Here is a 24,827-nt window from a genome sequence, read left to right as displayed (position 1 = left end):
CGTCGCTGCGGTCCGGTCCCCGGTCGACGGGCACGTGCATCTTCCGCCGACCACTGGAGACAACTTTGATGTACTGTGGAGACCTCACACCCCACGTGTTGAGCAATTCGGCGGTACGTCCACCCGGCCTCCTGCGTGCCCACTATACGCCCTCGCTTAACTGCACATACGGTTCACGTCCACGCTGTCGCGGCATGCCAGCAGTGTTAAAGACTGTGATCGAGCTCCGTATGCCACGGCAAACTGGCTGACACTGACGGCGGCGGTGCACAAATGCTGCGCAGGTAGCGCCATTCGACGGCCAACACCGCGGTTCTCGGTGTGTCCGCTGCGCCGTGCGTGTGATCATTGCTTGTACAGCCCTCTTGCAGTGTCCGGAGCAAGTATGGTGGGTCTGACACACCGGTGTCAATGTGTTCTTTTTTCCATTTCCAGGAGTGTATTTTTCTACATTGAGTTCCATTCCTCTCCGTTGCTTATATTGCTTTATCCTCTTGAACATACCTTGCATGCCTTGGTTTCCACCCGATAAATTGTACTTACTATTCCTTGCTTTTCCTCTTGACTAATCTCATTTTCTGTAATATGTGCCTTTGCGCGTACTGATCTCTCGTCGCCACGTCCTGTTTCGAGCTTGCGTTTAGGTTTGTCACATGTTCACCTGATTATCCTTCTTCTCTCCTTAGAGCTGATCCTTACCGGGATAGATATGCTAATTGCGCTATATTCTCCTAAAAGCATCTGTATTGCTATTTAGCCTACCTAATTTGTCGATTACTTCACAGTCATATTCCTGGAGTTTAAGTCTCCATTTTATCAGTCTCTAGCATCCCTTACACTAAATATCGATGTTAATGGCTTATTGTGTTCTATCACTGTAAACAGTCGTCCATATATTTATGGTCGTAATTTGCTACACTGCAAATACTGCAGCCAATAATTCTTTCTCTGTGCTACTATAATTTAATTCCGCGTTGTTTAATGACCTGGAAGCTTATGCAATGGGCAAGGTTTCATCATCTTCCTTACCTTGCAACAGCTTCGTGCCTAGAGCTGCACTGCTCGCATCTGTCGACACTATGGATGGCTTTGTATAATCTGGATACTGGAGTAGTGGTGGATTAACCAATTTCTCCTTTAATTCCTCGAAAGCATTGTTTAGGCTTTCACTCTATCCATATTTTACACCTTTCCTTTGCTATTCATGGGGTAGGCCCTCAAATTTGCTAAACTTCACAAGAAATTTTTGGTAGCACCGAATTACCCTGAAAACGATTTCAGTTCCTTTATTGTTCTTGGCTGTGGAAAGAACTTCACTTTTTCCACCTTTGGCATGTCTCGTGAGATTCCCTTGCCCATCGTACTATGATCCAAGAAGATCACTTATTTTCTTAAGAAATCACACTTATACTGCTGCAGCTTTAACTTATACTCTAAAAACCTATCAATAATTAAACAGAGCTTCTCATTACGGTGATGTAGGTTCCTTCTGAAACATACTATATCATCTATGAACACGAAAATTTAATTCTTTGCAGATCTGCCAAAACTGTTCTCATTAATCGTTGAAAATAATCTGGGGCTCCTTTCAGTCCCCTGGGTATTAGTTTGCAATCGTGGTGTTGATAGTCTGAGCTGAACACAGTCTTCTCTCTGTATTTCTCGTCCATCAATATTTGCACCCACTTGCAAGATCAATCGCCGAGAAGTACTTTGGTTGCCCTAGTTCAACCAAGATATTGGAAATGTTTGGCAACAGAAATGAATTGCCCACTGTAACGTAATTTAATTGCCTGTAGTCCTCTACGATTCTCCACTTCTGTTAGCCACTGGCCTCTCTTTTCTTTGGGACAAACAATAGAGGAACATTCCATGGACTCTTTCTTTTGACAGTTACATTATCTTTCAGCATCTGTTCTATCTGCTTTTTCAAAACCTCTTTCTGTGCGCTGGGTAGTTGTAGCATTTATCACTTACCCCTCATGTTCTGGTGCATTTGACAGTTTGTCACCTGGTAGAGGGAATACTTCTACATTCTCTGTGCAAACTTATATCAATAAATTCTTTTCTTCTGCATTTAACTAACCCATCCTCAACTGTTTTTGTAGGACACCACCATGACTTCTCGTTTTACCTATGGCTTCATCGCCACATTTTAGTTCATGCTCTTTTGCTGGTTGTACTATTTCTTGTGTCACTAATGTGGCATTCTTTAATTTCACTCTGACCACTGACACATTTATCGCATTTACTATGCACCTACCATTTCGCACTTTCACTAACAAGTCCAGAACACACACTCCTTGCACAATTTCCTGTTTCAGGATAACCACTTCTCTTTCGGTATCTCACGCTACTTTAAAATACACTCCTGGAAATGGAAAAAAGAACACATTGACACCAGTGTGTCAGACCGACCATACTTGCTCCGGACACTGCGAGAGGGCTGTACAAGCAATGATCACACGCACGGCACAGCGGACACACCAGGAACCGCGGTGTTGGCCGTCGAATAGCGCTAGCTGCGCAGCATTTGTGCACCGCCGCCGTCAGTGTCAGCCAGTTTGCCGTGGCATACGGAGCTCGATCGCAGTCTTTAACACTGGTAGCATGCCGCGACAGCGTGGACGTGAACCGTATGTGCAGTTGACGGACTTTGAGCGAGGGCGTATAGTGGGCATGCGGGAGGCCGGGTGGACGTACCGCCGAATTGCTCAACACGTGGGGCGTGAGGTCTCCACAGTACATCGATGTTGCCGCCAGTGGTCGGCGGAAGGTGCACGTGCCCGTCGATCTGGGACCGGACCGCAGCGACGCACGGATGCACGCCAAGACCGTAGGATCCTACGCAGTGCCGTAGGGGACCGCACCGCCACTTCCCAGCAAATTAGTGACACTGTTGCTCCTGGGGTATCGGCGAGGACCATTCGAAACCGTCTCCATGAAGCTGGGCTACGGTCCCGCACACCGTTAGGCCGTCTTCCGCTCACGCCCCAACATCGTGCAGCCCGTCTGCAGTGGTGTCGCGACAGGCGTGAATGGAGGGACGAATGGAGACGTGTCGTCTTCAGCGATGAGAGTCGCTTCTGGTGATCGTCGAGGGGACACTGAATAGTGCACGGTACATTCAAACCGCCATCGAACCCATCGTTCTACCATTCCTAGACCGGCAAGGGAACTTGCTGTTCCAACACGACAATGCACGTCCGCATGTATCCCGTGCCACCCAACGTGCTCTAGAAGGTGTAAGTCAACTACCCTGGCCAGCAAGATCTCCTGATCTGTCCCCCATTGAGCATGTTTGGGACTGGATGAAGCGTCGTCTCACGCGGTCTGCTCGTCCAGCACGAACGCTGGTCCAACTGAGGCGCCAGATGGAAATGGCATGGCAAGCCGTTCCACAGGACTACATCCAGCATCTCTACGACCGTCTCCATGGGAGAATAGCAGCCTGCATTGCTGATAAAAGTGGATATACACTGTACTAGTGCCGACATTGTGCATGCTCTGTTGCCTGTGTCTATGTGCCTGTGGTTCTGTCAGTGTGATCATGTGATGTATCTGACCCCAGGAATGTGTCAATAAAGTTTCCCCTTCCTAGGACAATGAATTCACGGTGTTCTTATTTCAATTTCCAGGAGTGTACATTTTCAACCACAATATACTTTCCTCGTGTGGTCTAATTTTCTCTTCGGACTCCTGACCGGTCTCGAACCCATATTATTGCGGCTCCTCCTCCCCATCTTGGCCAAGTGATCTTCAAATTTTTCTGCATAACCTAACTTAACTTTACGCTGCATTAAATACTCTCTGTCGATCAACCTTTCATATGGTATGTCTAACCCTGAGCTATACACATGAAACTTGTGCCAGATTTCTCAACACCTTCCACAAGAAGGTGTATTTTCACTGCAACTAATGCACTTACCGCTTCTCTGGTGACACCCTTCAGTTTCCTCTATTCTAACTGTACAGTTTAAAGGAATACTCCTTTTCTTCAACAAACAAAGCTGTTCTCCACTATCTATTAACAGCTTTAATTTACCCGGTAACTCTACACAGTGAAAACCTAGCACAACATTTTCTGTTGTACAGACTGTTACACTAACTATAGGCTTGCTTAATGTAACAAATCCTAACTGTGTGGCTTTGTCACCCTTTAGTTTCCCTATGCTGTCCCTGCGCTATGGCCCTCCATGCATTCCAGGACCCTTCATGACGATCCTTAGCTTAGTGTCATGTTTGTTTTCTCTTGAAACAAGTCATATCTTTAACCCTGATGCACAGTACATTACAGTTACCCAGCAGACTACACTGTGGGCATGTTCCTTCATGAAGTGAATGTAATCCGTTGACCTCTTTACAATTCCCACTTCCAAAAAGTGATCATTTCTTCGCTTTGGTTGTGCATTCCATGCATTCTGATACTGGGTCACCTGGTTTATCATAGCCACAGCAGATATTTAAGGTGTGGCAGGGTTCAGGGGGCGAAAGACATTCAGGAAGGCTGAACGGAAGGCCTCTCCAGTTTGTCTGACGAACCGGTTTCAGGCTCTGTCTCAGGCTGATACTGATCTTTGGCCAGACATGGCTGCTTGTCCTGTTCCAGAGGTTGCCCCTCAGTCCGCAAGATCTGGTCGGTCGCAGATGATGGGCTTACTGGTAGTTGGGAGCTCCAACGTCAGGCGCGTAATGGGGCCCCTTAGGGATATGGCAGCAAGAGAGGGGAAGAAAACCAATGTGCACTCTGTGTGCATACCGGGGGGAGTCATTCCAGATGTGGAAAGGGTCCTTCTGGATGCCATGAAGGGTACAGGGTGCACCCATCTGCAGGTGGTCGCTCATGTCGGCACCAATGATGTGTGTCGCTATGCATCGGAGGAAATCCTCCGCGGCTATCTGATTTGGTGAAGACTGCCAGTCTCGCTAGTGGGATGAAAGCGGACCTCACCATCTGCAGCATCGTCGACAGGACTGACTGCGGACCTTTGGTACAGAGCCGAGTGGAGGTTCTGAATCAGAGGCTGAGACGGTTCTGCGACCGTGTGGGCTGCAGATTCCTCGACTTGCGCCACAGCGTGGTGGGGTTTCGGGTGACACTAGATAGGTCAGGAGTCCACTACACGCAACAAGCGGCTACACGGGAAGCAGGGGTTGTGTGGCGTGGCCTGGGCGTTTTTTTCAGGTTAGATGGCCTCGGGCAAGTACAGAAAGGGCAACAACCTCAAAGGGTGCGGGGCCAAGTCAGAACATGCGGGGACCAAGCAGCAATCGGTATTGTAATTGTAAACTGTCGCAGCTGCGTTGGTAAAGTACCGGAACTTCAAGCGCTGATAGAAAGCATCGAAGCTGAAATCGTTATAGGTACAGAAAGCTGGCTGAAGCCAGAGAGAAATTCTGCCGAAATTTTTACAAAGGTACAGACGGTGTTTGGAAAGGATAGATTGCATGCAACTGGTGGTGGAGTGTTTGTCGCTGTTAGTAGTAGTTTATCCTGTAGTGAAGTAGAAGTGGATAGTTTCTGTGAATTATTATGGGTGGAGGTTACACTCATCAACCGAGCTAGGTTAATAACTGGCTCCTTTTACCGACCTCCCGACTCGGCAGTATTAGTGGCAGAACAACTGAGAGAAAATTTGGAATACATGTCACATAAATTTTCTCAGCATGTTATAGTCTTAGGTGGAGATTTCAATTTACCAGATATAGACTGGGACACTTAGATGTTTAGGATGGGTGGTAGGGACAGAGCATCGAGTGACATTATACTGAGTGCATTATCCGAAAATTACCTCGAGCAGTTAAACAGGGAACTGACTCGTGGAGATAACATCTTGGACCTACTGATAACAAACAGACCCGAACTTTTCGACTCTGTAAGTGCAGAACAGGGAATCAGTGATCATAAGGCCGTTGCAGCATTCCTGAATATGGAATTAATAGGAATATAAAAAAAGGGAGGAAGGTTTATCTGTTTAGCAAGAGTAATAGAAGGCAGATTTCAGACTACCTAACAGATCAAAACGAAAATTTCAGTTCCGACATTGACAATGTTGAGTGTTTATGGAAAAAGTTCAAGGCAATTGTAAAATGCGTTTTAGACAGGTACATGACGAGTGAAACTATGAGGGACGGGAAAAACCCATCGTGGTACAACAACAAAGTTAGGAAACTACTGCACAAGCAAAGATAGCTTCACTCCAAGTTTAAACGCAGCCAAAACCTCTCAGACAAAGAGAAGCTAAACGATGTCAAAGTTAGCGTAAGGAGGGCTATGCATGAAGCGTTCAGTGAATTTGAAACTAAAATTCTATGTACCGGCTTGACAGAAAATCCTAGGAAGTTCTGGTCTTACGTTAAACCAGTAAGTAGCTCGAAACAGCATATCCAGACACTCCGGGATGATGGCATTCAAAAAAAAGAATGACACGCATAAAGCTGAAATACTAAACACTTTTTTCCAAAGCTGTTTCACAGAGGAAGACCGCACTGCAGTTCCTTCTCTAAATCCTCGCACAAATGAAAAAATGGCTGACATCGAAATAAGTGTCAAGGAATAGAAAAGCAACTAGAATCACTCAACAGAGGAAAGTCCACTGGACCTCACGGGATACCAATTCCATTCTACACAGAGTACCCGAAAGAACTTGACCCCCTTCTAACAGCCGTGTACCGTAAGTCTCTAGAGGAATGGAAGGTTCCAAATAATTGGAAAAGAGCACAGGTAGTCTCAGTCTTCAAGAAGGGTCCTCGAGCAGATGCGCAAAACTATAGACCTATATCTCTGACGTCGATCTGTTGTAGCATTTTAGAACATGCTTTTTGCTTGAGTATCATGTCGTTTTTGGAAACCCAGAATCTACTCTGTAGGAATCAACATGGATTCCGGAAACAGCGATCGTGTGAGACCCAACTCGCTTTATTTGTTCATGAGACCCAGAAATTATTAGATACAGGCTCCCAAGTAGATGCTATTTTTCTTGACTTCAGGAAGGCGTTCGATACAGTTCCGCACTGTCGCCTGATAAAAAAGTAAGAGCCTATGGAATATCAGACCAGTTGTGTGGCTGGATTGAAGAGTTTTTAGCAAACAGAACACAGCATGTTGTTATCAATGGAGAGACGTCTACAGACGTTAAAGTAACCTCTGGCGTGCCACAGGGGAGTGTTTTTTGACCATTGCTTTTCACAATGTATATAAATAACCTAGCAGATAGTGTTGGAATTTCCATGCAGCTTTTCGCAGATGACGCTGTAGTATACAGAGAAGTTGCAGCATTAGAAAATTATAGCGAAATGCAGGAATATCTGCAGCAGATAGGCACTTGGTGCAGGGAGTGGCAAATGACCCTTAACATAGACAAATGTATTGTATTGCGAATACATAGAAACAAGGATCCTTCATTGTATGATTATATGATAGTGGAACAATCACTGGTAGCAGTTACTTGTGTAAAATATCTGGGAGTATGCGTGTGGAACGATTTGAAGTGGAATGATCATATAAAATTAATTATTGGTAAGACAGGTACCAGGTCGAGATTCATTGGGAGAGTTCCTAGAAAATGTAGTCCATCAACAAAGGAGGTGGCTTACAAAACACTCGTTCGACCTATAGTTTAGTATTGCTCATCAGTGTGGGATCCGTACCAGATCGGGTTGACGGAGGAGATAGAGAAGATCCAAAGAAGAGCGGCGCGTTCTGTCATAGGGTTATTTTGTAACCGTGATAGCGTACGGAGATGTTTAACAGACTCAAGTCACAGACTCTGCAAGAGAGGCGCTCTGCATCGCGGTGTAGCTTGCTGTGCAGGTTTCGAGAGGGTGCGTTTCTGGATGAGGTATAGAATATATTGCTTCCCCCTACTTATACCTCCCGAGGAGATCACAAATGTAAAATTAGAGTGATTAGAGCGCGCATGGAGTCGTTCAGACAGTCGTTCTTTCCGCGAACCATACGCGACTGGAACAGGAAAGGGAGTTAATGACAGTGGCATGTAAAGTGCCTTCCGCCACACACCATTGGGTGGCTTGCGGAGTATAAATGTAGATGTAGGAAATTTCATAAATGAAACAACTGAAGAAATAAATACATCATTACCACACACTGTTCTTCAATTAAGTAATCAAAATCTAATGCCATCTTCTATTATTTGAGGGTTACATAATTTTAACTATGAATATTATGTTATTCGAACAAAGAAATCTAATCGATATGATCAGAAATTGACATGTAAATTGTGAAGAATTTTCAGGATTTAATAATGTAGCAAAATGAGGAAATTTATATCTACAAATGAAAGAAAATGTTAGAATTGCTTGCTACCGAAATTATTTCTATAATTTGGTTAAATGTTCACAAGTAGATTTGTGTGAAAATATAAATAAACAAGCTAACGACTCTTAGAATAGAAAACTAAATTCCAAGTACTATTTCAAAATTAATTCAAAATAACATTCATGAAGATTTTTGTGTACACCTAATAAACAAAATACTTTGAAATCATATAAATACCTCAAATCAGATTCAAAATATTCTAATGATTTTTATTTTACATATTTTTATTAATTTTTATTTTTATATCAAAATTTATTGTATTATTAGGTCATATAAACAGAAATTTGTTGTGGGAAATATGTAATAACATTTGATGAATATAAAATAAATTTACTGGCAAATGAACAATGTTGAAATATGAATTTGAATAGGTCAATTAAACAAGAATATTATATAGTTGAATGTGACAAAAAATTTCTTAAGTTCTGATGATGATAAACGATTTGTGTTACTAAATGGAATTACTAAATTACCATTATGACATTAGAAATTAAAGCCAAATAAAATGAAAGATTAAAATACCTCATGTTACAGTTGTACAGAAATGTAATGGCAAAATTGATTGGATTTAATATTATTAATAAATATATGGTAGCTTTGGATGTCTTGTTAATTTTATTTATTTATTTATGCATTTATTTTACCTGGCAAGATTAGGGCCTTCAGGCCCTCTCTTACACCCAACCAGGCATACTCAGATTGAACGAGTTACAGTTTCTAAATAAGATTAAGGACATTTAACGTATTATGAAGTATTGATGTTAAATAAAAAATTGAGATTATAACAGTAGTACAATGATAATTATAACAATAAAAATAATTATAACTATCAAGAATAATAATGATAATAATAATGATAACAATAATAATAATAATACTAATAATAATGATAGGGACTATGTATATGAAAGTAAACATACTTTTCTTTTGTTAACAGTCAAATTAACGAAAAGATGCAAGTTTTTGGCAACCTCTACCGTTATTTTTTGGGTATTTTGAAGCTAATTTATCTTCTTTTGAATAATCACGACTCAGAATACATTTATAACTAATTTTTAATTTCCATTCTAAATTTTTTAGAAACATAAAATTTTATATGCTAATTATGAAACATTTAAACTTCTTTTTTATTTTACAAAAATTCGAATCTGTTTTTGAAGGCAAAATCAGTCTTGTTATTTTAATTTTCTTATGAATTTCTTATTCTGGATTGCAGAATGACGATTAGTTTTATTATTGCATTCAATATTCAATGAAAATAATTTATTTAAGGAAAAAAATAAAAAATATTGAACTTATTAAATAAAATTTATGTCACTTATGGAATAAGTGGCATAAAAAATATCATTTCTTTAGATTTTCATCTAATAGATTAATAGCTTTATCATTTCAAGAGAATCTTTCATAATTTTATTCCTGGACCACAATAATTAAACAAGGTAAATGATATTCAAATGGTAATGGTTTAATTAAAGTTTTAACTAATCATTTTCCATATTTTTCACTTTTAGAAAATGTATGTGTTAAAAACTATTAAAAATTCTGATTAATTAATGAATTTCTTATGGTTCATTAATAATAAAAACACTAAATTTAATAATTAACACTTGAGTTATTCAAACATTTCCACTATGATAATTTTTATTCCCAACTTATTATTCACCATGCATTACTGTTAATCTAGCAATTAATTCATGAATATCATTCATAGAAATATATTCAATTGGCTTTTCCACATATTTTTTATATACCTTCACCAACTTCTTCAAGTGAATCACTACGAGCTATTTCAGATAAACTAAGAAAATATTCTCATACAAATATTTATGTTAACTTATTATTTTTATTTCCTTTACTTGATTTTATTTTATTTGGATTACTTTCATCATATACAGAACTTGAATCAAATAAGACTTCTATTATTTTGTAAATCAATACTATCAAATTCTGTTCCTAAATCATCTAGTGTTAATTGTTTTCTAGTTTAAAGTTTCATTGACCCATTTATTTCTCCATATTGTGTTTCACTGATTTTTAATGTATTACCATTAAATTCTACTGGTAATTTTCCAAAATATTTGAATTTTCCAGCACATCTAAACCTTCACTATGATTAACACATTCAAATGTGTTTCACTTACAATTATTTCTTAACAACCTTGTTTATTAATTTTCCTTTTTTCAATGTTCTTGAAGAAACAATTTGTTTTTGATTCACTTAAAGTATTGTTCAACTCTGGTGTTTCATATTGTTTAAATTTTGGCATATCTTTAAAATCTTCTAAATAATGTTGATGTTGAGGAACTATTTGATTTCAGTTTCTCAATTTTCTTCATTTGCTCCTAAATCTTTTTTCCTAAACCTTCAGTTTCTTGCGTAACTCTTTCTATAGTATCGAGAATCGCTTGATATCCTTTTTAAATTTTTCAAATTCTGTTCTTGTTTATTTTTTCTATTTCTTAAACTCTTCTTTTAATGGTTCTTTTACGTTTCTTATCGTTTGGAATCATTAACAATATGTGGATCGTATTTTGCAAACATTTATTAAGAATAAAAATTATGATTTTAATTTTTGTTTTATTTTTAACAGTTATGTTTATCGATTAGATTCAACATTTTATTTTTAAACTTTATGGTCAATGTTTAAGTTCATTGTTTAGCTTCGACATTTACAATCAAATTTTATGTTCAATGATTAAAAAAATCCTTAATTACTGCTCTATATTTACCATTATGAATTTTTCTTGTCACATCTATTTTTATAAAACCAAATTCATATTTATTTTAACATTTGGTTCATATTTCTTTAAACTCGTGAAACTTTGAATAACCACAAACAAATTCTTGTCAAATACGATTTAAATTTGTATCATCTTGTCTAAGTATATTAAAAAAATTAAAGTTATGTCTAACTAATCTTCTTGGTGGATTCTATATGTTTGACTTATATAAAATTATCTGTTACTTTGTGTCTTCCTCTGGTAAAATCTTCTCTAACTGTATCTGTAATTTCAAGAATGTATCAAAACCTATTACAGAATTATCTTAACATTAATGTAATGCAATAATCTCAACATATTTTTCAATATAAGTTGCAATATTTTTATTTATTCCACCCCAAGTTTTTTCACATCTTTTTAAAAATTCTTGATATTTTGATTGATCTAAACTCTTAGAATAAACATACAAATGATTAATATTTTACCCATCTAACCATCCAAGTGTTAAAATATAATTATCCAACATTAATGTTGTTTTTCCACAATCACTTTGACCTATAATTACACATCAAATTGAATTTCTCAAAAGTGTACCATTTTTATATTTTAATTTCATTTCTGGAATTCTTATTTTTGGTTGCCTAACTGTCACTTTTAACATAATTTTTGCAATTATAAATGATTATTGCAATTGAAAGGTAATTTTTCTGATCTGAAATAGTTATTAACTGTTCCAATATGAAGAATTTATAAAAGAGTTTAGTTTTTATTCAACTTTTTTATTTCCAACTATTACATGAAAAAATAATAAACTTTACTGTGCTGCACAAGTAACAACTTTATCAAAAGGTGAAGTACATAAACATGTGGAAATGATAGAATTTCCTGTTGTTCAATATTGTTTGAATAATTTAGAAAAATTCATTTATTCTAAAAATCAAAATATTTATATTAAAGCAGATAAAAATTTGAATAGAACTGTTATTGAATGAGACATAAAATTATACATATATGAAGAAGTCTATGTTGAACAAGTTTTAAGATTTAATAACAAAATTATTTAAAGATAATAAAAAATTGTTACTAGAGATGTTCCTAAAATCATACCATTTGAATTAATGAACGTAAATTGTAATTTGGTGGATGGATCTTTTGTTAAACATAATGTTTATTTTTATTGAGAAACTAATATAATTGCTTCATTTAAACCAAAATGTTGAATTTGGTGGTCCCATAATTTTAGAACCAAATCATTCTATAAAAATTCCAAATTTTGATACTATTCAAGTTTGAGAAATAGCTATAACTGTTGAAAATGACAATTTGATTGACTTCAATGTTCCTATTAAATAGTTGTTTTAGACATTAATTAATACATTTTTTCTTAACAAAGCATAAATGAAATCAAGATTTACCAATTTTACTAATTTCCTGTTAATGATAAAAGAAAAAATAATTTAATCTACCTAACGTGTAGTAGCTGTGTTTTCACTGTCTCGGAAATGAGTGATGATCCAATTGCTGGCCCATCATGGGAGTTACTGACGACTCCAGTAAGGAAAGAGAATCCGGTTATAAGGAGCGCTTGTCATAAAATGATGATGAATGTAGTGAAGTGATGTGATGATAAAAAAAAGCAATAATCACTGTCACACCCGATTTGGCAGTCTTCCTCAGAGCGTGACATAAATGAGAATAGCCTGTGTAGCATTACGAGGATTAGAGACTTTACCAGTAATCAGCTAGACGTATATCCCCAGGAACTCCTGGCAAAAAGAGGTTTTTTTCAATTATAATCCTATCAGAGAATATTTCTAAATAGCTCCACATTGGGTTGGAATTAATTTAAAATGTGTAATCTTTTACTGATAGAGCCTGTAGTAGACAGATGCTTATATTAATGACTAATCGTATGATTTAAATCATTTCTGTAAATATTTGAGTGCAATTTCAGTTCGTAAAAAAGTGCTTTATTCCCATTCAACTTAGGGCAAAAAAGTGGAAATTGAAACAGTTGTTGATGGCTTCAACAAACGAGTCGTCAGGGACGCAATAGAAGAGTTTTGCCCTGTGCAAAAGGTTGGGCCCACTGTGCGAACACTTCTGCCAGTTCTTGAAGAGAAGATTAGTTGGAGATGGAGTACCACCTCTCTCAGAAGCGTTAAAGTCCATTGGTTTCGCGTGGAGAAACGTAGAAAACAAGAGGACTTTATTATTGGAACGTGGCGACATTGTGCATTGGCGTTCCCGATTCCTCGTCGAGTTGAAAATAATGGAGGATGGCACATAAATTGTTTATTCGGATGAATCCTGGATAGACAGTAGCCTAATGTGCGGTAAATAATGGCAAAAAAAAGATGTAGTGGGTGTTACTGTGTGGGAAATTACAAATTTGTGGTAATGTCTTATGGGACCAAACTGCTGAGGTTGCCTAAGCTTACACACTATTTAATCTAACTGAAACTAATTTACGCTAAGGATGACACACATACCCATGCCCAAGGTGGACAGGGGGGGGGGGGGGGGGAGCCTCTTGACCGTGACAAGACGCCTCAAACCGCATGGCTGCCTTGCACAGCAATACCATCCACAGACTGCCTGGCACACCGAACCTCGACACTAATCCACAAGGCGGGGGACTGGTACGCCTTCTGTCGCAGTAAGCAGTGCATCAAACCACACGGCTAACTGGGGGCTACTGCGTGGGGAAGTGTCTCCAGAAGACTAGTAATTGGGAGTAAGAGTTCTAAAAGCAGATTAGTTAGGCAGGCAGAGCTAAGCTTCTGGGCCAAATTTACCCAGGGAGATTATTACAGGCAGATGGATTCTACGAACTTCGAAATATGGTTTGAAGAACTTGTACTCCCAAATCTTCCTCCACACACTGTAATAATCATGGACAATGTACCTTACTACAGCAGACAACTCAACAAACCGCCCACCAAATACGATAGGAAAGTATCTATGATAAGTGGCTTCAGAATAGAAAAATCCAACGTGATCATGGTATGACAAAGGAGGGTCTGTACTCCCGAATTCGGGAGAATAGGGCGGCAGCTAAGTCGTATGCAGTTGTCGTACTGGCAACACGAAAGAGCCACAAAGCGATTCGCTTTCCGCCATACAACTGCGATTTGAATGCCATTGAGCTCTTTTGGGAGTGCAACATTACAAAAAAAATGTTCAAATGTGTGTGAAATCTTATGAGACTTAACTGCTAAGGTCAACAGTCCCGAAGCTTACGCACTACTTAACCTAAATTATCCTAAGGACAAACACACACACTGATGCCCGAGGGAGGACTCGAACCTCCGCCGGGACCAGCCGCACAGTCCATGACTGCAGCGCCCGAGACCGCTCGGCTAATCCCGCGCGGCTGCAACATTACTGGTGACATGTCATCTGAAAATCTGTTGACTCTTGGAAGCACTTCTTTTCAGGCTGTTACTGAGGAAGACTGGAAAGGGTACTGCAAAAAGGTGCAACAGTTTGAGCAGGGCTACTGGAGATATGATGGTGTGATGGAAATAGCCATTGACAACCTCATTGTCGACGACGGCACTTCAGATACCAGTGAGGATCCAGAGAAAACGATTACATGCGAAAGTGAAACTGTTAATGCATCGAAATTATCAGAAGCTTCAGCAAAATTGGCCTGTTTCATTCTTGTTTTATTATAGATTTGCGTTGAATGTTATGTTTGGTACCTAGTAAATTTAAAAAATAAACAGAAAGTTATCTTCTATTCCTAGTGTCGTAAATTATTCTTTTATCTACTTCTGATTCTGCATTTATTTTGGTACTGTAACTGATAACGTAGGACGTTAATGTTTTTATTTAATATGGCAGTACAAACAATGATCTCAATTTCGATAGCACGAAATATTTGACTGACGATTAATTCTGTCCTACACATAGCTGCCCCTGTGGAAGTTTAAGAAACACGTTTATGTTGCCTGCACTGCGCACTTGTCGTACATGGAGGAGGAACTAGTTCCCCTCCTCACTTCTCCTCTCTGTTCAGCAGCCCTAGAGCTCGTCCCCTTCTCCCTGCACCCCGAGCTGGGACGTGCCAAGTAATAGTTCGCTTATAGTATGTTGGTCGACTACTGTTGGATGTTAGCATGTACAACGATCTACAAGGAAGTTAAAGAAGAGAAAGTTTAAAAATTTATGGAACACTGTTGACTACTTGTTCTTATGCAAGGTAGTCAAGAAACAAATTAGGAGAGTTCTGAGCAGTATTTTTAAATGTATTTTATTTTTTTAAATATGTCTTGATTAAGAATTCACCTTCTGTGAAATGGTGTTAGAATATATTTGTGGGCTCAGAAGTGAAAATCGTCAGAATATTACTTCTCATTTTGTGTAAAAACATGAAATGATAGACAAAAACTATAGTTATTTCTAGAATCAGAATAAAAAATTCATTCCAGAACACCTATTTTCAACAAATCATTTGACAAAAAGTTCTGAAATGCAGACTAGTGTAATTATAGGCCTATATCGTTGATGTCAACTTGTCGTAGTCTTATGGAACATGTTCTCTGCACAGTAATTGTAACGTCTTTGTGGAACGAGAACCTCCTCTATAAAAAAACATCATGGATTCCGAAAACAGAGACTTTGTGTAACTTAGCTCGCTCTGTTTCTCCATGAGATCCATTGTGCTGCAGACAACGACGTTCATGTTGTCATTTGATTCAGTCCCAATTGCCGGTTTGTGTAAAACGGACGATCTTTCCGACTATCAGAGAAGATTTGTGATGGATTCAAGACTTCCTTAAAGGTAGAACTCAATATGTCGTTCTTAAAGGAATGAAATCTACTTAAATAGAGGTACTTTCCATAGTTCCCCATGGAAGTGTGAGGGGATCGTTACTGTTTACAGGATATATAAATGACCTAGTTGAAAAGGTCGGATGCTCTTTAAAGCTGTTTGCAAATTATGCAATTGTCTATAACAAAGTATCAACTCCAGAAGACAGTGTAAATTTGTGCAACGACATGCAGATGATTGATGAGTGGGGCAGGTTATGACAGGTGACCCTGAACGTAAGTAAATGTAACATAGGAAAAGAAATCCACTACTGTACAGCTACACTATTGATAACAAATTGCTGGAAACAGTATCCACCGTAAAATATCTAGGAGTGACTACCCAGATTGACCTCAAGTGGAATGACCACGCAAAACAGATAGCAGGAAAAGCAGATGCCAGACTGAGATGCGTAAGACGAATCTTAAGGAAATGTAACTCATCCACGAAGGAAGTGGCATAGAAGGTGATAGTTTGACCAATTCTGGAGAATTGTTCATCTGTCTGGGATCCTTATTGCTCCAGTGTAATGATAAGCGACTTCACAAAGATGAAGAATGCAAGAGCAAAGAAGGCTGTGAGACGACGTCAGCCAATAGCCAACTGACAAGGTCCGCACCACGACAGGAGCGCCTTCCAGCCGAAGAGAATATAAGCGCCACTCCTGCCAGCGTCAGTCACACAGCACTAGACGGGACAGTAGCAGACCGGGAGCCTCAGACAAGCACAGTACTAAACCCAGCCTAGTGGAGAGCACTACTATAGCAATGACATGCGATCTACATCAATTGCTTACATGGGCATTGTCTATAGTGAAGAACATTACTTGTTTGCATGTCGCCCATCGCTTGCGACACCGTTTTAAATTCAAAGTTAAGTATTGTCAATCTTCCTTATTGTAATAAAAACTATTAATGTGATTTGCTTGAATTGTTGTATAGCATTCCGAAAGTGCAGCTTCCTTTAGGCACCATATACGAGACGAGTTGGCAAGACCCCACATTTATCAGGTAATACTATTAGAAGGGATCGAGAAGCTTCAACGAAGAGCTGCGCATTTCGTCATGGGTTCGTTTATTGCCCGCAGGAGTGTTACAGATATGCTCAACAAACTCAAGTGGCAGACAGTACAAGAGAGACTTTGTGCAACATGGAAAAGTTAACTATTGAATTTTCGAGTGAGTAGTTTCCAGGAAGAGTCGGGCAACATATTACTTCCTCACACATACATCTCGACACAAAAAGAAAATCGGAGACATTACAGCAAATGTAGATTCCTCCCACGAGCCATTCACGAGGTGAACAGGGAAGGGGTTATCAGTGGTACCACACGTAATCTCCGCCACACACCATTAGAAAGCTTGCGAATGTGAGGTAGATATAGGGGAACTTACGTTTTTTTAGAACTGATGGCTTTATGCACAGCTATTTGAATTACACTTAACAAACAGATTGCAAAAGGTCAAAAGAGTGGATTGAATAATTCAGACATTGTCAGGATGGTAGGAAATTTGAGTGACTCAGGAGAAATCACAAAGGGAGTTCCACAGGGTTCAATTTTGGGTCCCTGTCTATTCCTTATGTATGTGAATGACGTTCCACTTAACATTCAGCAAGCATCCTTTTTACTTTTAGAAGATGATTCTTGCAAGAACTAGGGCTAGATGAGAAGACCCACAGCTTTAGCCAACAGACTTTAAGCAACAACAGATCACAAGTAAACTTCAGAGTTACCCTCTCAGAACGTTTTTAAATGAAATCGGGAGTAAGACAGGGAGAGAAGTCTTCCAAAGTAAGAGTGATTTCAGGTGTGCCGCAGGGGAGTGTAGTGGGTTCATTGCTGTTCACAATATACAGGGTGTTACAAAAAGATACGGCCAAACTTTCAGGAAACATTCCTCACACACAAAGAAAGAAAATATGTTATGTGGACATGTGTCCGGAAACGCTTACTTTCCATGTTACAGCTCATTTTATTACTTCTCTTCAAATCACATTAATCATGAAATGAAAACAGCAACAGAACCTACAGCGTGACTTCAAACACTTTGTTACAGGAAATGTTCAAAATGTCCTCCGTTAGCGAGGATACATGCATCCACCCTCCGTCGCATGCAATCCCTGATGCGCTGATGCAGCCCTGGAGAATGGCGTATTGTATCACAGCCGTCCACAATACGAGCACGAAGAGTCTCTACATTTGGTAGCGGGGTTGCATAGACAAGAGCTTTCAAATGCCCCCATAAATGAAAGTCAAGAGGTTTGAGGTCAGGCGAGCGTGGAGGCCATGGAATTGGTCACCTCTACCAATCCATCGGTCACCGAATCTGTTGTTGAGAAGCATACGAACACTTTGACTGAAATGTGCAAGATCCAAAGAAGAGCGGCGAGTTTCGTCACAGGGTTATTTGGTAACCGTGATAGCGTTACGGAGATGTTTAGCAAACTCAAGAGGCAAACGCTGCAAGAGAGGCGCTCTGCATCGCGGTGTAGCTTGCTCGCCAGGTTTCGAGAGGGTGCGTTTCTGGATGAGGTATCGAATATACTGCTTCCTCCTACTTATACCTCCCGTGGAGATCACGAATGTAAAATTAGAGAAATTCGAGCGCGCACGGAGGCTTTCAGACAGTCGTTTTTCCCGCGAACCATACGCAACTGGAACAGAAAAGGGAGGTAATGACAGTGGCACGTAAAGTGCCCTCCGCCACACACCGTTGGGTGGCTTGCGGAGTATGGATCTAGATTTAGATATAGATGTAGAAGTTCACTGAGGCTTTTTGCGGATGATGCTGTAGTACATCGAGAGGTTGTAACAATGGAAAATTGTACTGAAATACAGGAGGATCTGCAACGAATTGACAATTGGTGCAGGGAATGGCAACTGAATCTCAATGTAGACAAGTTTAATGTACTGCGAATACATAGGAAGAAATATCCTTTATCATTTAGCTACAATATAGCAGTTCAACAACTGGAAGCAGTTAATTCCATAAATTATCTGGGAGTACACATTAGGAGTGATTTAAAATGGAATGCAGATGCCAGACTCAGGTTCATTGGAAGAATCCTAAGGAAATGCAATCCGAAAACAAAAGAAGTAGGTTACACTACACTTGTTCGCCCTCTGATTGAATACTGCTCACTGGTGTGGGATACATACCAGATAGGGTTGATAGATGAGATAGAGAAGATCCAAGGGAGAACAGCGCGCTTCGTTACAGGATCATTTAGTAATCACGAAAGCGTTACGGAGATGAAAGATAAACTCCAGTGGAAGACTCTGCAAGAGAGACGCTCAGTAGCTCGGTACGGGCTTTTGTTGAAGTTTCGAGGACATACCTTCACCAAGGAGTCAAGCAGTATATTGCTCCCTCCTATGTATATCTCGCGAAGAGACCATGAGGATAAGGTCAGAGAGATTAGAGCCCACACAGAGGCAGACCGACAATTTTTCTTTCCACGAACAATGCAAGACTGGAATAGACGGGAGAATGGATAGAAGTACTCAAGGTACCCTCCGCCACACACCGTCAGGTGGCTTGCGGAGTATGGATGTAGATGTAGATGGTCTCTCCCCTCCCCTCTTCAACAGTGCCCTGGAAAAGGTAATAAGAGAGTGGCGGAATGAGTTAGCTCGAGAGGGGATTCCAAATGGGATCTCTCTGGGACATAAGTCCAATGGGCTCAATGTTGATTGCCAGGTATTTGCTGATGACCTAGCACTTCTGTCAGATTCAATAGAAATTTCATTGAAACAATTCAACGTTATCAGACAGCAAGCAGCTAAGGTTGAGCTTCATATGTCACTTGAAAAAACGCAGTACATCACAAACATAGATGAATCTCCTAGTACACTTCATCTAGACCAGAGAGATATCAAGAAAACCAAAAGGTTTAAGTACTTGGGAGGATGGCTGGAACCTAATCTATCTGAAGGGACAGCACCATCAACTCGAGTCAACAAGCTAGAGCTGGCATACCTGCTGACCAAGAATACTTATAATAAAAAAAGTCTCTCCCGTAACCCTAAACTGAAGCAATACTAGACAGTCATTCGTCCTGAAGCCTTATATGCTTCAGAATGTTTAACACTCATTAGGAAGGGATTTACTGAAAAGCTCGAAATCCAGGAGAGAAAGATAATGAGGTACATACTGGAGCCAGTCAAGGATGGCGACAAATATAAAAGGGCACCCAACCGAGAGCTCTACGAGTACTGAGAAAGAATCACAGATGTAGCTAGGAAAAGATGTCTAGCATTTTATGGATACGTTGACAGATTACATCGTGACAGATTGACCAACCAGTTTCTCTGTTACTGGCAAAAGAGGAAGACCTACTTACCATGGTTGATGGAAGGGGAGAAAGATCTCCAGGAGCTGGGAATAACAGAAGGGAACTTGAAGGATCGGAAAATACTCAGGAAGGAGCTTAGAGAAAAGAGGGTCCAGGACAGACTACCAAGAAAGAAGACTGGTGCCCTCTGGACACGGAAGCGGAAGGAACAACAAAGCCAGAGGATGCGTAACTACTGGGCAAACGTCAAAGCCCACTCCAAATGCAATACTTGAATTTCGTGGTCCATAGGTGGTCTCTATGAAATAAGAATAAGAAGAAAGCCTGCTAGAGAGAAAGCAGAAGAAGAGATGGTAAATGATTTTTCCAAAGAATTGTAAAGTGGTCCTCAGGAAATGGACTTTTCTTGAATTAAAAAAAGGAAGACTGTATTCAGTTCTGTACAACAAATAGAGTCACAACAACGATTGGCATAGCGCATGAGTAGGAGTTAGTTTATAGGGTAGAATGCTCCAAATTTTTGAGTGTGCATATTGATGATGACATGGAAGAAGCATATTACTGAGCTTCTCAAACGGCTGAGTTCAGCTACTTTAGTTCTCCCTCTAAATGCTAATTTTGGAAACAAACGGATCAACCTACTGACATATTTCCATTTAATGTCATATGGAATAATTATCTGAGGTAACTCACCACTTAGACAGAAAGTATTGATTGCATAATAAAAATGTGCACTGTTCACCCATGGACGTAATGTAGGTACTTCTTCATGGAGCTAAGCCATCACAATACGTACATTTGCTAATGAAATTCGTGATAAACCATACATCACAGTTTCATAAAATCAGTGATGTCCATACCTACAACACTAGAAGGAAAATGACCTTTGTCGTCCATTATTTAAAGCTTTCAGTGGCTCATAAAGGAGTTCAACATGCAGCAACAAAAAATTTTGATCATTTGCCTAATGACATACACTGTCCGACAGGTACAAAAGCAAGTTTTAAATCTAACTTAAAATCATTTATTCTGAACAGCTCCTTCTATTCCACTGAGGAATTTCTGCTTAAGAACTAGTAGCCAGAAAAAAATGTCTTGCTTTTCTATGTATGTGTTCACTAACGATAACTCTAGTCATATATACACCTCCTATAAACTGACTCGTTCCACATCATTTCGATAGAATAATCATTCAAAAGATCTATGGGACATGTAGCTATCTACCTAACTTACTAACAATGGAGGATTGGATGTTCATACCATAGAGGACTGGAAGACTGTACTATAGAGTACTAGACGAGTTATGGAGTAATAATGGACCCAACTGCAGCGGACTGGAAGGCCATAATATAGAGGACTGGAAAGGTGTAGTTTAGAGGACTGGCAGCTCATATTGCAGAAGGCTGGAGGGCAATTGTATAAAGAATTGGAGGGCTCTCCTATCGAGAACTGGAGGAATGTACTATACAGAGCTGGAGGGATATACTATAGAGGAATGGAAGGGCATATTGTAGACAATAGAGGATTGAATAGCTGGACTATAGACGACTAGAAGCACATACTATGGAGGACAGAAGGCCATATTGTTTAGTAAAGGAGCAGTATTTGACAGAACTAGATGGCTGAACTATAGAGGAATGGAAGGCTGCTCTATAGAGGACTCGATAGCAGTCAAATAGAGTACTGGAGGGTGCATGTACTTACACAAATGAAATAACACAACTTCAGTAACTTTTACTGGTCTCACATAGTTGTTAGCAGAGGTCTGTCTGGTCACGGCCCTTAGCTGGCCACCCAGGTCATCTGATCTGTCAGTGTGCGATTAGTTTGTGTAGGGAGCCTTCAAGTCTCAGGTATATCACAGCAACCCTCATAGTCTTCAAGAACTGCAGCAGAACATTTCGGATGAGACTGCAGCAACTCTAGCAGTCCACCTTCGATCTGCCTTCAGCAAATTGCTGACCACAGCCGAGAAGTACCAGGGGATGAATGGAAGTCACTTTCAACATATGCTATAGTCAGGTTAGTACTATATTTCTTTTCCTCTGATGTGTTTCTTTGTACCCTGGAACTCTGTTTCCTGGGCCACTTTCATTGCCTTACCCTATACAAAAGACATTCTGCTTACTACGAAAACCGTAAGCCGAAATTCTATTGCAAATAAAACGTAAGGTACTATGTTTACCGGCCGTCCAGTTATGGAGGAAGCAGTGTAGAAATGTGGCAGTTTATAAATAAAATAAATAAGACTTCCTTGTTGATTTTAGATCTGGTTGTCTGTAGCTCTGTCACAAAACTGATAGACTTATGGCCTTCAGCCTTAGCAACTTTCGCCTCACTGCCGACTACGCTACCTCCGACCTAGCGAAGAGCTATGGTATGTGTGTTTACCCCGTTGCCCCCGTCGTGGCCAAGACAGGTAAATCGTAACGTAAAAGATAATATTAGTTGCAATTCCCGCGTAGGACGACTTTCCTGGACTTAAAACCATAAACGGGCAATCTTATGTGAAAATTACTGATGTTATTCAATGAAAGTGATGCAAGTAGATCAGATGAGCTTAGCACAATAATTGTATATCATCCAGGAAGTAACTCGTCGTTTACAGAGTTGCCAAACACATTCAGAGTTGTTGCCAAAATTCAGTTATACTACTAGCAGGAAGAATACCAGGCGATCTGTTCCTTGCGTCGACTGTAACTACAGATTGTGCCTCAAAAACGCCGCTGCCCAACGTCTCACCAAAAGTATATGTCACTGAGACTTACTCGCATGTTTGTAATTAGGTGTAGGGATTAGAGCGTAGTTACTAATAATGCTCGGATGCACCGACTATAAACTAAATATCATACATCAAGAACTGTCACAATTATTAGTCTTGTTCAAGTACTAAAAGCTACAATGTTAATGGTCAAACATGATCCACATTTCTGGAGTAACTCCAGTGCTTGTACTATCAAAATTATGAGTAGGAAACATGACTTTTTTTATAAAAGACTTTCAAAATATATTTCTTGAGATCGTGTCATTAGCACTATCCCCAAATGAGAGGAATTAAGAGACAACAGCACAGCTTTGATTGCAAAACGTGAACATTCACAGGGAGACTTCGTAAGTTACGAATAACAAAGTTCCAGGCAAGAAAGGCTACTGTGCTGGAAACCACAGGCAATATCAGAAAATGTGGGCTGAAAAAGCTGTTGAAAATTAAACCAGTCACAGCCAGTGACAGGTCAAGAATGTGAACATTCTGTCATTGCTGTAGTAGAGGTAAAGGTAGAAAGAAGTAGGTTTCCCACAACGTAAATGACAAGAGACATTGTAAATTATTCTTAAAATAACCTTCTCGCAGTCGAAAACGCAATTTTCCAACTCACTGTCAGTTATTACGCATTGATTGTCTAGAATATTTCAATAAAGTCACAAGTAAATATCTTTCGAACGTAATAGGATAATTCAGCTGCAGTCCTGGATGTCCACCGACTCTCATTCAGCCGCCAAACATTTTCTGGCTGACATTTTTATATATAATTGTTTTTTGAGAGAATACTAATGATTTGTGAACGTTTGTCTTATTATCTGTGTAATAACACACTGTTTTGTGATGCCCTTAATTCACGGCAAATACATGTGAACCGGAGGGTAGCGTCTGCATAGTAAAAAAAAATAATGGTCAGTATGTTACAGAGCAGTAGAAGCAGGATTCCAGCGAGCTTATTAACTAACTGTAACATAACATAAAACATGTGTAGTGACTATCATTTCAGCTGCATAGCACACGGTAATATTCGATAAGGAATTATCTGCAGAATTAATTTAGTTACCACAAGAATGAACTCTGTGCCTGCTTGGTGCTAATGAGACAAGTGCTTCGTATATTAGACTGAGCAGATTCACGAGTTTCCCTTCAAATATTAGGTACTTTTGGCTCCATTCTTTCCATGTTCTTGAGGGAGACGTGAGATGGTGTAGAATGGCACGTGTTTCGTAGTCGCAAATTTGTGTATAATGTATGCTTGCTCGGGGAGTACTTAATCAGAGTTATTTCTCATAAGAAGTGCCGATGCCATCACGCTATCTTTATTTAGGCAGTCAACGCTAGAGTAATTGCGTCACCGCTAGCGTCATTTAAACCATGTGGACACCGTAACACCATCACATTCACTTAGCACCCATACTATACTGACCATAGAGTTGTTACTATTATCTTCTCGCAACGATTACAATATATATGTTACTGATGCTTTGCCAAGAAAATCGAACAGTGTCTTATAAATGAGAATTTGTATTTGCATTACACGTAAGACTGAGATCCAAAATAACAATAACGGGTTAAAAACAGAGTGAAGGGTAGAGCTTCTACTTATTTTCTCGAGTTCTTTCAGTTCGACCTTAATTAATTCCTGGTACTGCGCACTAACGGCTCCTTCGCCATATAAAACTATTCGTGTAGATACTATCGAAGTTTAATTGCTTGAACACTCGATTATCTTACGCGATACTCAGTTTTGGGTTGAATGTGATTATGAACGAGACGTCAATCTGAATTTCACTCCATCTCCTGACGACGTATGGAATGATGTCTGAACTGTTCTGACAACGTATTCGAAAGTAAAGTTCTATGTACTGACTTAGCAGAAAATCCTAAGAAAT

The sequence above is a fragment of the Schistocerca gregaria genome, chromosome X (assembly GCF_023897955.1).
Source record: "Schistocerca gregaria isolate iqSchGreg1 chromosome X, iqSchGreg1.2, whole genome shotgun sequence".
Lineage (NCBI taxonomy): Eukaryota > Metazoa > Arthropoda > Insecta > Orthoptera > Acrididae > Schistocerca > Schistocerca gregaria.
This window is presented reverse-complemented; position numbering follows the sequence as displayed.